Raw genomic sequence first — 16,129 nt, 5'->3', positions numbered from 1 at the left:
CATGTAAAGCAGCTAGAAAAATGTGTCGGCATCGAGTAATTGTCTCTGGCCCCCTCCCAGTTAGGGGGAGTGATGAGCTCTACAGCAGAGTCTCACAACTCAACTCTGGTTGAAAACTGTTTTCTGCCCCTCCCAAAAGATAGAATTTGTAGATAATTGGCCCTCTTTCGGGGGACTCACCCACAAACAGGACCAAGCCTGGCCTGCTGAGGAGTGACGGACTCCATCCTAGCTGGAGGGGTGCTCTCATCTCATCTATGAACATAGACAGGGTTCCAACTCCTCTAGCTCCACAATGAGATAGGGTGCAGGCCAGGCAGCAGGCTGTTAGCCAGCCTGCCAGCTTAGTGGAGTCTGCCTCTAGCACAGTCAGTGTAGTCCGCTCAGCTATCCCCATTATGTCTGTGCTTCGATCTAGGTTGGGCAAAACTAAACATGGCGATGTTTGTTTTAGCAATCTCACTGGAATAAAGACCCCCCTCCATTTGTGTCATTATTGAAAGAAATTGTGATATCTCACATCTCAAAATAGGGCTACTTTAATGTTAGATCCCTTACTTCAGTGGTTCTTAACCTTGTTGGAGGTACTGAACCCCAGCAGTTTCATATGCACATTCACCGAACCCTTCTTAATTGGAATAATAAAATATGATTTTTTCAAATTCAAAACATAGGTATATATTTTACTGGTGCACAAAATGAACCGTGCATGAACATCACTGTGTTCAAAGAACAAAATCATCAAAACATGATTTTCACACAAAAACAAAAATATAATAAGGAATATTTACTGCAAATCAGTGTGACTTCTGCTGTTGCCTTTCAGAGACCAGTTCAGAATTCAGCTTCACCTTGGCAAGTGCCACTCTCATGTCATTTTCACTACAAAGTCTGTTCCTTTTCTTCGTTTTTATTTCCAGCATCCTCAAAGGATTGCTCGCAAAGATATGTTGTTACAAAAGGTATAAAATCTCCTTTCTTAGCAATAACAGGGTACGTTACCATTTGTTGACACCAAAACGTTGAAAGCGTTGTTGTTCTGAAGAGTTGCTGTTGAACCTGGCTCTGCTGAATTTCAATGATTTCATCAAGGTATTCATCATTGACATCTGTTGTCTCAACACTAAACGTGAACGGCTGTCTCACCCATGCTGGATATGACACTCTTGTAGGGAAGTATCCTTCGAGAGACTTTGCAAGCTCATCTAAGTGCGTGGCAATTGCTTGCTTCAGTTCCGCGGGTACAGAAATGTCTCTGATTCCAGATACATCTTCGATCTTACTTACACAGTCGTCCAGCAGGGGAAAGTTTGCGAAGTTATCGTTCTCTGTTCGTCGTTTCCATAACGGTAGATTTTTTTGAAAAGCCTTCAGGTTTTCCTCCGCTTCAATGATGTTAACTCCACCGCCTGGTATCTTTGGATTGAGATGATTGAGAACTGCGAAGATATCAGCCATGTACGCTAAAATGAGAATGAACTCAGAATTTTTGAAGCAATCTGCATGACAATGTTGGTGCTCTTGCAAAAACAGGGCTAATTCCACACGCACAGCAAAAACACGATTCAGCACCTGTCCCCGGGATAACCACCGAACGTTAGAATGGTACAGAAGTACCTCGAATTCTTAGCCCATTTCTTTACACAGCTCACTGAAGATGTGGTGCCTCAGAGCACTAGTTCGCACATAGTTCACGCATTCCACTACAATTTTTAATACTTCTGCCAGTTTTGGAGGCAAGGTTTTTCTTCCCAACGCATTCCTGTGCAGAATACAGTGCGTGACAATGATGTGTGGTGCATCGGCTTTCACTAGCGCACCAAAACCAGACTTTCTTCCCAGCATGACTGGAGTTCCGTCTGAACAAACTGCAGAAACCATGTCCCACGAAAGATTGTTGTCTTTGAAGAAGTCATCCACAAGTTTCTTTACATCGGCTGCCTTAGTTGTTGTTGTAAGAGGCTTACAAAATAAAAAAATCTTCCTTTATCACGTCGTCTTTCACATAGCGCACGAATACAGCAAGCTGGCTCAGATTGGAAACGTCTGTGGTCTCGTCGAGTTGAAGGCTGAATTTTGCCGGGCTTGAAATCAGATCTGCAACTACTTCAGCCAAGATGTCTTTGCTCATGTCCTCTATTCTGTCACTGATGGTGTCATTTGAAAGAGGAATTTGGGATAACTTAACTTCAGCCTCTTTTCCCAGCATGATATTCGCCATCTTCAACACAGCTGGTTTTATGAGTGTTTCACCAATGGTGTGTGGTTTGCCCTGTTTTGCGATCAGGTAAGCAACTTCGTACGATGCTTTGAGGATCGGTTTGTTGATGGGTACAAAGCCGAGAACAGGCAGAGTAGCCTTTTCATAGAATCTGGCTCTCTTCACCTTGAATTCAGCGAGCGCTGTGTTCTTGTATTTTCCCACTCCATGCAGCTTAAGGAAGTGTTCTTAGTTTTGCCGGTGCTAGACTAGAATTGCTCAACTTGGCATTGCAAATCACGCAGTTAGGACGCTGACTCCCATCACGTTCCGTTATACATGTGAATCCATATTGTACATATTCGTCCGACCACTTTCTTTTTTGCTCTACATAGTAAGTATGAAGGGATTAAAATATTAAGAAAGAAATCACAAGACGTACCATCACGACTGTCACAAGTCGACTACTGAGCGCACCAAACTCCCTGCAGCACAGATAGGCCAAGCGATGTAGCGTGATCACCTGCAGCCAATGATGGCCAAGCGGGGCATGTCATCATGAATCATATGAGTCGTATGTATGCCTTGACCTCCGCCGAACCCCTGAGACTGACTCACCGAACCCCCTGGGGTTCGATCGAACCCAGGTTATGAACCACTGCCTTACTTCAAAGGCAATTATAGTCAATTAACTAATCACTGATCATAATCTTGATGTGGTTGGCCTGACTGAAACATGGCTTAAGCCTGATGAATTTACTGTGTTAAATGAGGCCTCTTCTCATGGTTACACGAGTGACCATATGTAAAGCGTATCACGCAAAGGTAGGATACCAAATTTCAATTTGACTGGTTTCTTCTTTTGAGCTTCTCGTCATGAAATCTATGAAGCCTACTAAATCACTTTTATGGCTACTGTTTACAGGGCTCCTGGGCCGTACACAGCGTTCCTCACATAGTTCCCTGAATTCCTATCGGACCTTGTAGTCATGACAGATAATATTCTACATTTTGGTGACTTTAATATTCAAATGGAAAAGTCCACAGACCAACTCCAAAGGCTTTCGGAGCCATCATCGACTCAGCGGACTTTGCCCCACGTCTCAGGACCTACTCACTGTCACAGTCATACTCTGGACCTAGTTTTGTCCTGTGGAATGAATATTTTCCTCATAATCCTGGACTGTCGGACCACCATTTTATTATGTTTGCAATCGCAACAAATAATCTGCTCAGACCCCAACCAAGGATCATCAAAGGTCATGCTATAAATTCTCAGACAACCCAAAGATTCCTAGATGCCCTTCCAGACTCCCTCCACCTACCCAAGGACATCAGACTACAACAATCAGTTAACCACCTAACTGAGGAACTTAAGTTAACCTTGCGTAATACCCTAGATGCAGTCGCACCCCTAAAAACAAAAAAATATTTGTCATAAGAAAACTAGCTCCCTGGTATACAGAAAATACAAGAGCGCTGAAGCAAGCTTCCAGAAAATTGGAACTGCGCTACACCAAACTGGAAGTCTTCCAATTAGGTTGGAAAGACAGAACTTTGCATTATCGAAGAGCCCTGTGGCTCGATCATCCTATCTTTCCAACTTAATTGAGGAGGATAAGAACAAACCTAAATGTATTTTTGATACTGTCGCAAAGCTAACTAAAAAGCAGCATTCCCCAAGCGAGGATGGCTTTCACTTCAGCAGTGATAAATTCATGAACGAAAAGATCATGATCATTAGACAGCTCTTTTAAATCTGCGTATTTCTCCAAAGCTCAGTTGTCCTGAGTCTGCACAACGCTGCCAGGACCTAGGACCAAGGGAGACAATCAAGTTTTTTAATACTATACCTCTTGACACATTGATGAAAATAGTAATGGCCTCTAAACCTTCAAGCTGCATACTGTGCTTGGCCCTGCTATGTTGAACATAATAAATGGCTCCCTATCCACCGGATGTGTACCAAATTTACTAAAAGTGACAGTAATAAAGCCTCTCTTGATAAAGCCAAACCTTGACCCCAAAAATATAAAAAATAGACTGGCCTGGTTTAGTTCTAGCCTGGTTTAGATCTTATCTGTCGGAAATATATCAGTTTGTCTCTGTGGATGGTTTGTCCTCTGACAAATCAACTGTACATGTCGGTGTTCCTCAAGGTTCTGTTTTAGGGCCTTTATTGTTTTCCTTATACATTTTACTTCTTGGTGATGTCAGTTGGAAACGCAATGTTAACTTTCACTGCTATGCAGACGATACACAGCTGTACATTTCGATGAAGCATGATGAAGCCCCAAAATTGCCCTTCCTGTATTTTCTTAGTGCAAGCAAAGTGACACAGGACGTTCATAATGCTCCTTGACATTGTCATAAAATGCATTTTCTTAGTCCAAATAAAATGACACAGGATGGTCATAATACTTTCTGACAATGTCATGAAGTTATTTAAAATATGTTGAAGAAAAACATGACTGTAAAGACTTCATTACAACAACAACAAAGGACCTATCTAGCTGGCTATCTAAAGCCAACTTCATAAAGTGGCTTTGTGGCTAGTATTACAGAGAAACATAAAAAAATGGCATTATTTATTCATCAAGAAGAAATCAATAGGCTGCATAGCTTGATAAAATTCACTTCATAGCTTGATACAATTCCTTTACAAACATCACGGGAAGCTAGAATCAAATCAAACGCTGTCTTTGTTCCGTGGTGCACCTTGAAAGGAAACACTTACTAGGGAGAATGTCCAGCCAGTGTACCCTCTCGGCAAAATACAGCAGACAGATATTTTTTTTATAAATAATTATGATAAAATGCGGCCTTTAAATGAAGTTTAGTTATTCATTTAACATCTGACATTTTTTAAAACAGTACAAATCTGAGGGGGAACGTGCCCTTGTGATGCCTCTGAGCGTGGCTATCCATATTATCAGGAAAATGATCAGGGATGGTGGAAATCCGCATAGTACGACAGAATACCTGAGATTTACCTTGATTTAGTTTGGAGGATGAGGAACATATGGAGCTTCACACAGCAGCTCTTAGCTTTTAAGTCTATGGACAATATACAGCAACTACAGTACAAATGCAGTCTGACTGTGTAGGTGTGTACGCAAATATCCCAAGCTGTTGGAACATGTGATTTTTTTATGCGCATGCATTTACATGAGAACATTTTAGTAGTTTAGTAGTCATCCCACTTTGCTGCCTGAAGGTAAATTACATAAACTGCTCAAGCACGACCAGACCACCTGCACATTCAATATAATATACACTCATACATTACACAGCATAAATACATCTCTCTTTATCTCGCTCGCTGTCCCTCTCTCTTTGTCATCTCCACCTCTCATGATTCTCTTTCTCTCTTTTTCTCCTACTCCCTCCTTTCTATTCTGTCCTCCTTTCCCTCCCTCTCACTCCCATACTAGAGTTCTCTGGAGAGTTCTGTTTCATGAATATCATAGTTTACACATGTACACTTGAATACGATAATTCATGTGTGAAATCCTGCTGATGAATAATGCAGCAGTGACCCAGAGAAAATGTATGTATCTCAGCCCTCAGAGTGAACCCTGACCCCTTGCGGAGGGAAATATGAGTTTACAGAGTCAGAGATCATCTCCATATTCAGCCATTATCATAGTAACACTATGCTATGTGTAATGGCCAATCTATGGGGGAAATTACGTAACTTTTTGGTGTACCCAACCAAATTAACATAGAAATGTCAGTTATAGATCTGTCATTCGCATTAAAAGCAAGTCTAAGAAGCAGTAGATCTGTTCTACGTGCACTATTTCTGTGCTTCACATTCTTACATTTAGTTTTTGCATCTTTTACTATGAGATTTGTCCACCAGCTTCAAATAGCTGGAAATACAATATTTTTGGTTATGGAAAATACATTTCACAGTGGTTTAGATGGTACATTAATTCTCTACACTATACAGTACGTGTTTGTTTTGTCACATAAACTGAAATATTAACTATTAGAATATTAACAACCAAGAAATGGCGGAGCGATTTCTGCATAGTGCAGCTTTAAGTAAATCATGAATTGAAGTCAGCAGGCAATTTGCTCATTCTCTTTGGAATAGCCAGTTGGGCATGCAGATCTCATGTTTAGCCCTGTGGGAGAAAGAGAAGGTGGAGTGTTGGACTGTATGACAGAGACAACTTACTACTGATGAAATTCAGGGAAAGTGAATGATCCATTCATACATTTTTCACTTTTCCTCTCTCTTTTTATCCCCGTCTATCACTCGCTCTCTTTGCTCATTCTTTCTTGGCAATGCCCTCTGTGTGTCCTTTCGCTCTGCCTCACTTTCACATGCTCTCCCTGTTGTTGTACCTCTCTTCCCCCTCCCTCTGCCTCTCTTTCTCCCATCTTCTCTGTCCTTTGTTCTTCCCTTTACTCTACCCTTCTCTCTCCTCCAGTCTCCCCCCTCCAGCTCTAAAACTCTCTCTGTGAGCTGTGCAGTGAGGCTTGTAAGAGCAGATAGGCGGGAGCTCATCCTCTGTAAATGTTTCCCTCGCCCCTTTCAGGAGAGATGATTTGAATATCTATCACACACACAGACACACACACAAACACACACCACATTCCTCTCCCCTCATCCCAGGTATATGAAGATGGAGAGCCAGGTTTAGAAGGCTTTAGTGCTTCATAAAACAAGATGAAAAATTAAGATTCTGTTTATTCAAACTTTTACTGATGCCTTTCAAACACCCTGCATTAGAATGTTTGACAGCCCAAATGACAGTGAAACTCTTCTCAGTATAACGACACAGGGCGAGACCCAAATGCAGACACAGGAGGCAGATGGTTTGAGTCTCTGATATTTATTGAAATTCAAGGGGCAGGCAATAGGCAGGTCGAGGACAGGCAGAAGATAATTAACCAGGTCAGAGTCCGAAAGGTACAGGGCGGCAGGCAGGCTTGAGGTCAGGGCAGGCTGAACGGTCAGCCAGGCGGACTCAGTGTCAGGGCAGGCAGAAAAGGTCGGAACCAGGAGGGCTAGAAAACAGAAACTAGGAAAACAGGAGCACGGAAAAAACACACTGTTCGTCTTGATGAGACAAGACAAACTGGCAACAGACAAACAGAGAACACAGGTGTAAATGCACTGGGGATAATGGGGAAGATGGGCGACACCTGGAGGTGGGTGGAGACAAGCACAAAGACAGGTGAAACAGATCAGGATTTGACACTCAGTCTCAAGGACATAACAGAAAGTTCCATTGAAATAGGTTATTGTAGTGTCCCTATATACTGTATAACCCTACGCCAAGAAGTCTGGACCTGTATGGCACAGGACATTGTATGCTTACCCAATATGCAGAAGGTCATTGGTTCAAGCCCTAGCTCTTCCACTTCGTTTGCTGAGCTTGGTTTTGCTCCAATCTTCAGTAAATCATGATGATCAATTGATCTGTGAATTGACTAGTGCTATTATTGTCAGTGACACACACACATTAATAGTTAGACACACATACACACACAGATTGGGAAAAGACGCATGACATGATGGACTCAAAAACAGCTTTGGACATTGATGTTAAGAGTTTCCATCTTTTTTTCTGCCTCTCTAATGGTTCATTCTGAAAGGTCATTTGTTCATCATCAGTACAGCTCTTGTTCAGTCCTCAAAGGTTTGTAGCTAAATTTGTCTTGACACCCTAACTGCCGAGGGGATAATTTAGCTCAACCTTTTCAGCAGTCGGGACACTCGAATTCATTACACTTATGACTAGTGACTAATTTCAGAGCGCTGACTTTGTGCTGGAAACTCAATGCAAAAAATGAAAGGTGCAGGATATTGCTGATAATGACATAAATATGCAGGGTAACTATTGTACAGCTTGCTTCAAAGACAATACAATCTCCATATCCATTTAGTATGTAGAACTGTGTATACAGTACATGCTTAGAGGGATAGAGTGACAGTTACCCTATACTCCTCCTCGCTTTCTAAGTGATCTCGGGAGATTGAGAGGCTTAAGAAGTATGTGTTGAAGGTACCTTTCTGTCTGATTGATGGTTCTGCTGATGGCGAGGCAGGAGGGAACCGCTGCTTTCGCTGTTCTGAATAACAAACGTCCCATGACCTTCTCCTAACTTCTCCAAACTTCTCATAAGTTAATAAAACACGAACGGAAGATGATCTTAATTCCTCTGTGTGCGTGTTTGTGTATATGTATGTGTGCGTGTTTGTGTATATGTATGTGTGTGTGTGTGCGTGTGTGTGCGTGTTTGTGTATATGTATGTGTGCGTGTGTGCGAGTGTGTGCGTGCGTGTGTGTTTCTGTGCGTGCACATGCACACGTGTGTATACACAAGAGTATACAGTATGCGTGTTTTCTCCTTTGTGTGCACCTCTGTACACCTTCTACAAAGTCTCTGATATACGGAGGTCTCTCGTCTCTCCAATCTCAGGGCACTGAGATGAAAAAGGAACAGCTCACCTTCTTATGTAAAGTCTGACATTCTCGAAAACACTGCTTTTTCTGTGTGTATACACCAGCTAAAGTTTATTTTAGCTATTAAAGAGTTGTCTGGATGACTAATACACGCACGCACGCACACACACCCACACACACCCACACACACACACACACACACACACACACATACACTGCTCTAAGGCTCAGGCTCTCTGGGGAATTGACTGTAGTAGACTCAACAGTACTTTTGCCTCCAGTCTCTCCTCTAGTGTCAGTTATGTTTGATCCTCCTCCGCTACCACATTTATGACCCTACAGATCCTATATTCAGTGCATTCGGAGTGTATCCAGACCGCGTCACTTTTTCCACATTTTGTTATGTTACAGCCTTATTCTAAAATGGAATAAGTCATTGTTTTTCTCATCAATCTACACACGGTACTCCGTAATGACAAAGTGAAAACAGTTTATTTTAATTTTTCTGCAACCTTATATACATACTGTATGTTCAGGTATTCATTAGACCCTTTGCTATGAGACTCAAAATTGAGCATCCTGTTTCCATTGATCACCCTTCAGATGTTCCTACAGCATTATTGGAGTCCACCTGAGGTAAATTCAATTGATTGGACATGGTTTGGAAAGGGGGTATTTTTAGTGGGATCCCGAGTGGTGCAGCGGTCTAAGGCTGAGAGCTGACCAGCGACACAAGCCTACCGGGCGAGCTAAATTACTTCTATGCTCGCTTCGAGGCAAGTAACACTGAAACATGCATGAGAGCATCAGCTGTACCGGACGACTGTGTGATCACGCTCTCCTCAGCCGATGTGAGTAAGAACTTTAAACAGCTCAACATTCACAAGGCCACAGATGGATTACCAGGACGTGTGCTCCGAGCATGTGCTGACCAACTGGCAGGTGTCTTCACTGACATTTTCAACCTCTCCCTGTCTGAGTCTGTAATACCAACATGTTTCAAGCAGACAACTATTTGGTTTTAGAAGTGGTGGGGACATAACCTGGCGGGGGGTCCGGGTTCCTCCCCCAGAATTCTTTTGAGCATCTAAAGCTAATTTCCTGCATTTTTACACAATCCAATATGGCGTCTCTATTTAGAACAGGAAGAAAGCAAAAATGCCAACAGTCCTCAAGCTAGGTAAGGGATCATTATTATGATTAATCACTATGTTTTAGTGATTAATAAGACTGAACAAGGTCAAATGTAATTCAATAATAAATATTGTGTTGCACCTATAACCAATAGCCTAACAAATGAACAACTCTTGACAAAATACAGACTTTTGATTGACTTTATTAAGACATCCTCTATATCAAATTTCAGCCAGACTAACCAGCCAGACCAACCAGCCAGACCAACCAGCCAGACCAACCAGCCAGCCCAAGCCGCCTGCACGCCCGACCCCCACCAATCTAGTCAATAACTCAAATCTTTCCCAACACAATTCCCTTCCCAGGCCTTTCTTTTTAAAATTCCCAATGGAAAGGTTTGAAAAACACACATACACCTCAAATATACATTAACACACAGTAACAGCAAATCCTCCATATAATTAATCTCATGGGACTAATAGTACTGGTGAGCTTCTATTTTTTTTACTTACTCACAATATAGTTGGGTCGCCCCGTCCTGTCCCTAAGGGTCCACCACCCTTCAGCACCCTAACCCAACACACCCCATTCAGCTCTATGATCTTAGTGAAACATTCATTAATGGTTTTGTGTGTGTTAGGCTAAGGCCAGAGTGACAACCCACATGATGGCAGACCCCCAGGGCCAGGCCTGAGAAGCCCAGCAGCTAGGGATTGCCTAAATAGGTATCTCCCCTGAAGTGGGCATGTTTTCTCTTTTAGTCATGTTGTATTCCATATAAGGTATCCAGACCTTATGAAAGTTGCCCAGTATACCCTTAATCTTGTAATACATCAAATCTAGTGAGACATAACATTGTGACATTGTGGGAGGATAACCAGCCTTCCAACTAATTGCAATGCATTACTTAGCCACTATAAATGCTTGGTTACACAGTTTCTTCAGATAACAGTCTCCGGTATCAACATTTCCAAGCAAACAAAAACAGGGAGAAGGGGGAATCTGTAGACATGCTGAAAAGGAAAAGACACAATGCACACGTAGGTTAGGCTACTATGGTGAGCGAGCGTTGCGCCTTTTCATTTTCAAATAAGTATTGATTAACCAATTAGAAAAGGGAGGCTATATCCTATAGGCCTACGCAAAATGGAGAAGCACAGGACAGTTATATTTCCAAGGACAAATACTTGCTTAAAAGGCCTATGATTTGGCTATAGTTTACTACATTGCCTAGAAATAGGCCTAAATATTGATCATCCTTATATCTCCTTCTGAAAATCTTCCCACTCCTTAGAAGCAGGCTATAAAAATAATTCAAGAGAAAGTGCAAGTCTCTCCAACTCTGCTCTCTTCAAACTACATGTAGCATAGTGGCAGATATAGCACAGGAATACAATGTGTATTCTATTTATTAAGGATAAACCCTTAAGGATACTTTTTCTTGGGTCCAGCAACATTAAGGCAGTTATATACAATTTCATAACACCATACCCAATACATTTTGTGTGCTCCCTCAGGCCACTATTCCACTATCACATATTTACAATACAACATCCATGTGTACGCGTATGTAGAGTGCGTGTCTCTTCACAGTCCCCTCTGTTCCATACGTTGTATTTGTATCTGTTTTTTTTATTCTGATTCGACTGCTTGCATCAGTTACCTGATGTGGAATAGAGATCCATGTTGCCATGGCTCAGTGTAGTACTGTGTGTCTCCCGTAGTCTGTTCTTGACTTGGGGATTGTGAAGAGACCTTTGGTGGCATGTCTTGTGGGTTATGCGTGTAGTTTAAACAGACACTTCGGTGCATTCAGCATGTCAACACTTCTTGCAAAAACAAGTAGTGATGAAGTCAATCTCTCTTCCACTTTGAGCCATGAGAGATGTGCATGCATATTATTGATGTTAGAGCTCTGTGTACAATTAAGGGCGATCCGTGCTGCCCTGTTCTGAGCCAATAGTCATTTTCTGAGGTCTCTCTTCGTGGCACCTGACCACACGACTGAACAGTAGTTTAGATGCAACAACACTAGAACCTGTAGGACCTTTCTTGTTGATAGTGTTGTTTAAAAGGCAGAGAAGTGCTTTATTATGAGCATATTTCTCACCATTTTAGCTACTGTTGTATCAACATGTTTTGACCATGACAGTTTTACAATCCAGGATTAATCCAAGCAGTTTAGCCACCTCAACTAATTCTCAACTACTCACACTGACACAGTAATAAACAGCTCTAACATTACAGGCTTCACTGTTATGCTGCATAGTAGAGGATACTGTGTTCTGCCTTCCACCCAGGACAATGGCGACCCAAATCCGGCGACCCAAAACAACAACTTCGTAAAAGGGGCAAACGAAGCGATCTTCTTGTCAGGCTCCGGATACGGGCACATCGCGCACCACTCCCTAGCATACTACTTGCCAATGTCCCGTCTCTTGACAACAAGGTTGATGAAATCCAAGCAAGGGTAGCATTCCAGAGAGACATCAGAGACTGTAACGTTCTTTGCTTCACGGAAACATGGCTCCCTCGAAAGACTCATACGGAGTCAGTGCAGCCAGCTGGTTTCTTCAAGCATCGCGCCGTCGCGCATTGACGATGTTATACCCACAGCAACGATTAAAACATTCTCAAACCAGAAACCGTGGATTGATGGCAGCATTCTTGCAAAACTAAAAGCGCGACCGAATACAAACAGTGTAGCTATTCCATCCGCAAGGCAATCAAACAAGCTAAGCGTCAGTATAGAGACAAAGTAGAGTCGCAATTCAACGGCTCAGACACAATAGGTATGTGGCAGGGTCTACAGTCAATCACGGATTACAAAAAGAAAACCAGCCCTGTCGCGGACCAGGATGTCTTGCTCCCAGACAGACTAAATAACCTTTTTGCTCGCTTTGAGGACATAAAAAATTAATCCCAAACGTTACCTATAAGCTTGGTCCAAACATGTCAAACAATTTTCCTAATTAATCGTCAGGTACCCTAATATGTAAATAAATTATAAAATTTAAGACGGAAAACAATATATTCAATACCAGAGATAAATAACCAAGTGTGCGCCTCACCGGATCGTGTCACAATCATTTTCCAACCAAACAGATGCATCACGAAAGTCAGAAATAGCGATAAAATAAATTGCTTACCTTTGAAGATCTTCAACTTTTTGCAATCCCAAATGTCCCATTTACACAATGAATGGTCATTTTGTTCGATAAAGTCCTTCTTTATATCCCAAAAATGTCTGTTTATTTGGCGCGTTTGATTCAGAAATACACCTATTCCAACTCGCCCAACATGCCAACAAAGGAATGTAAAAAGTAATTGGAAAGTCAAATGACCTCAACAACAAAAAAAATCCTGGATGGATTGTCCTATGAGTTTTGCCTGCCAAATCAGTTCTGTTATACTCACATACATTATTTTAACAGTTTTTGAAACTTCAGTGTTTTCTATCCAATCCTAGCTTCTGGGCCTGAGTAACAGGCAGTTTACTTTGGGCACCTCAGTCACCCAAACTTATGAATACTGCCCCCTATCCCTAAAAGGTTCACTGTAATGGGGTTACTGTGTATTTGACAGTAGCTTACAAGCAGCTTGGTGGCAAGCAAAATACTTTATTTCATATCACAGTACACCTACTGTAATATTAATACGCTATCAAATCAAGCACTGTATAATGGCACACAGTACAGTACCTTAAAATGTACTATTATATTGTAAAAAAGTTAATGCTACCATAATCGGAATGAATGAATGGAGGAATGAATAAGAGCTTGTATTTCACAGTATTTTACTGTAATGAGAGAGAGAGAGAGAGAGAGAGAGAGAGAGAGAGAGAGAGAGAGAGAGAGAGAGAGAGAGAGAGAGAGAGAGAGAGAGAGAGAGAGAGAGAGAGAGAGAGAGAGAGAGATTTAGGGGAATATAACCCAATAGATTTGGTAGGAGAAAAACCAACCAGATCTTTTTTTGACATCATCCTCTTAGGAATGCAAGAGAAAGGTCATATTGAAAATTGGCTCCTAGGATGCAATTCGTATGGCTTCCACAGTGTCAGCAATCTATGTTCAAAGTTCCAGGCGTGTAACTTCTAAAACGAATAAGAATTATCAGTTTTAGTAGAGGGACACGGCCTTGGAAATTTGTGTTTGCGAGTGCCATGAAGACATTACGCACCTGCTAAAATTGGTTTCCTATTGAACATACTTCTTTCTGAAATAAATATTATAGTTTTATTACATTTTAGGGTATATGAGGAGTAAATAAAACATATTTTTACGTGTTGAAACAAAGTTTAGGGGTAGATTTCATGTCCTGTGATCTGAGGATCACAGGACATGATGCCTAAAATGACAGCCTTGTCGACTTTCAGACAATTCTCCTAAAAAAAAATTCACACATCACGTGCCAAACCACCTGCGGAGGTCAAAATAAACCATGACATTGTCAAAACTGCCAAAACGTTCCGCTTTTCACTCATGAGTTGGATTTTAAGAAATTAGTTTAGGTCGGGTTCTGGGGTTGAGGAAATCAGACAGGAGTGTCCTATCTGTTCCTTGACTGTGGGACTAGAGCAAATACAGACTGGAGTCAAAGCTATCAGCAGGTCAAACACACAGACCTCATTATGTTATTATTTTATCTGCACCACACTCATAGACAAAGCCCTATAGAGACGGGGTCCTAATCTGAGGGATCTACTGCATTTTTTTAACGAGTTAAAGTCGTTGTGCCTGGGACAAGCTGCTATTGTATTGATCAAATCAAACATACCCGATTTGCTGATGTCAGAGAGAGAGTCAGAGAGAGAAAGAGAACCCTGTCCTTATCTCTCTCACACACCTTACTGTGCTCTACTGTATTGACAGAATTTTAAAGCAGCTTAGCATTCATAACCCCTTCATAACCTGTTTATAACCCTTCATAACCTGATCATAACGCATCATTGGGATCAGTCTAGACCCCTTTACGTTGCATTATCTTGGGGTGTGTCCAAATTCACATCAATGGCTTTATTTTTTTGTCCCCTTTCCTTCAAGCCAACTGGTCAGCCTAAGGTTTGGATAGGATTCCACCATATTGCTTTCACCTATCGAAGCCAAGGGAATCATTTGTCAAGGAAAACGGAGAGGAAAGGTATTCAGCATAGACCCTTGGGACAAAACCTTAGACTGAAAAGCAGTCATTTTTGGTTTCTGTCTGTCTTTGCTCTTTTGGCCCCTGAGGGCCAAAAGGCACAACCATACACACGTACACACGGATACCATTCCAGGAACTACCCTTGAGCATTTCAGCACAACGGACAGCACTTTGTTTTTCTCTCTTTCTGGCTCTTATCCATTTTCTTCTCTCATTCTGCAACAACTACACGGCATATGCACCAAAATGGTCAATGCCAGGCAACCTAACTTTACTGTGCTAAGTAATGTAACCTAGCTTCAGCTCATCTATCTTCCCACTCTGCATGTTATTCATGTACAATAGCATGTGTTTAAGTATGACTGTATGAGCCACACATTGCCAGGGGAATCAGATAGGTCTTGTCTTTGCTGTGTGTATTTATCCTGGTTTCAGTCTGGTAGCAAGGCTGCAATAATAGAGCAAGGTTGGTGTGTATGTGTGTTTATCTTGTCCTTCATCTGATAACAAGACTGCCATAACAGGTTGTGAATATGGAACCTGTAATATATAACAGAGGGGAGGGAGTATGACAGGACAGACACAGCCAAATGCCACCCTGTCAGACCACTGATAAGTCACTGGTGTGAGAAGCAGTGACATTTGACTAGGAGGGGTGTGTGTGCTGCTGACTGCACTTCATAGAAACACATACACAAATACAAACACATCCAAACATATCCAATACCAGTGAAAATTGTGGATGAACCTATTCAAGGGTTTTTCTTTATTTGACATCAAACCTATGAAATAACACGTATGGAATCATGAAGTCACCCAAAAAGTGTTAAATATTTTACATTTGAGATTCTTCAAAGAAGCCACACTTTGCCTTGCTGAAAGCTTTGCACACTCTTGGCAGTAAATCATCCAGCTTCATGAGGTAGTCACCTGGAATGCATTTCAATTATCACTTGTGTTGTCTTAAGGGTCAGAAATGACCCGCAACTATGTCTAACAGCAGAGAAAACCCCTAAATTATATTTTTTCAACTCGAAATATGATTACTTTTCCTAGAATGACCCCAACATTAGAAAAAGTCAAACATTGCCTTTGTTCATATTTCCATGAAAGCTGTACACCACCAGGCTACAAACATTTCTGACCGGCAGTTATAAGATAATTTACACACCACAAAAACCACAAAGACACACACACACAATGAGAAATGGACAATATGTATGCTACT

This window comes from Oncorhynchus gorbuscha, linkage group LG05 (assembly GCF_021184085.1).
Source record: "Oncorhynchus gorbuscha isolate QuinsamMale2020 ecotype Even-year linkage group LG05, OgorEven_v1.0, whole genome shotgun sequence".
NCBI classification, from domain to species: Eukaryota; Metazoa; Chordata; class Actinopteri; order Salmoniformes; family Salmonidae; genus Oncorhynchus; species Oncorhynchus gorbuscha.
Note: the sequence above shows the minus strand (reverse complement) of the source record.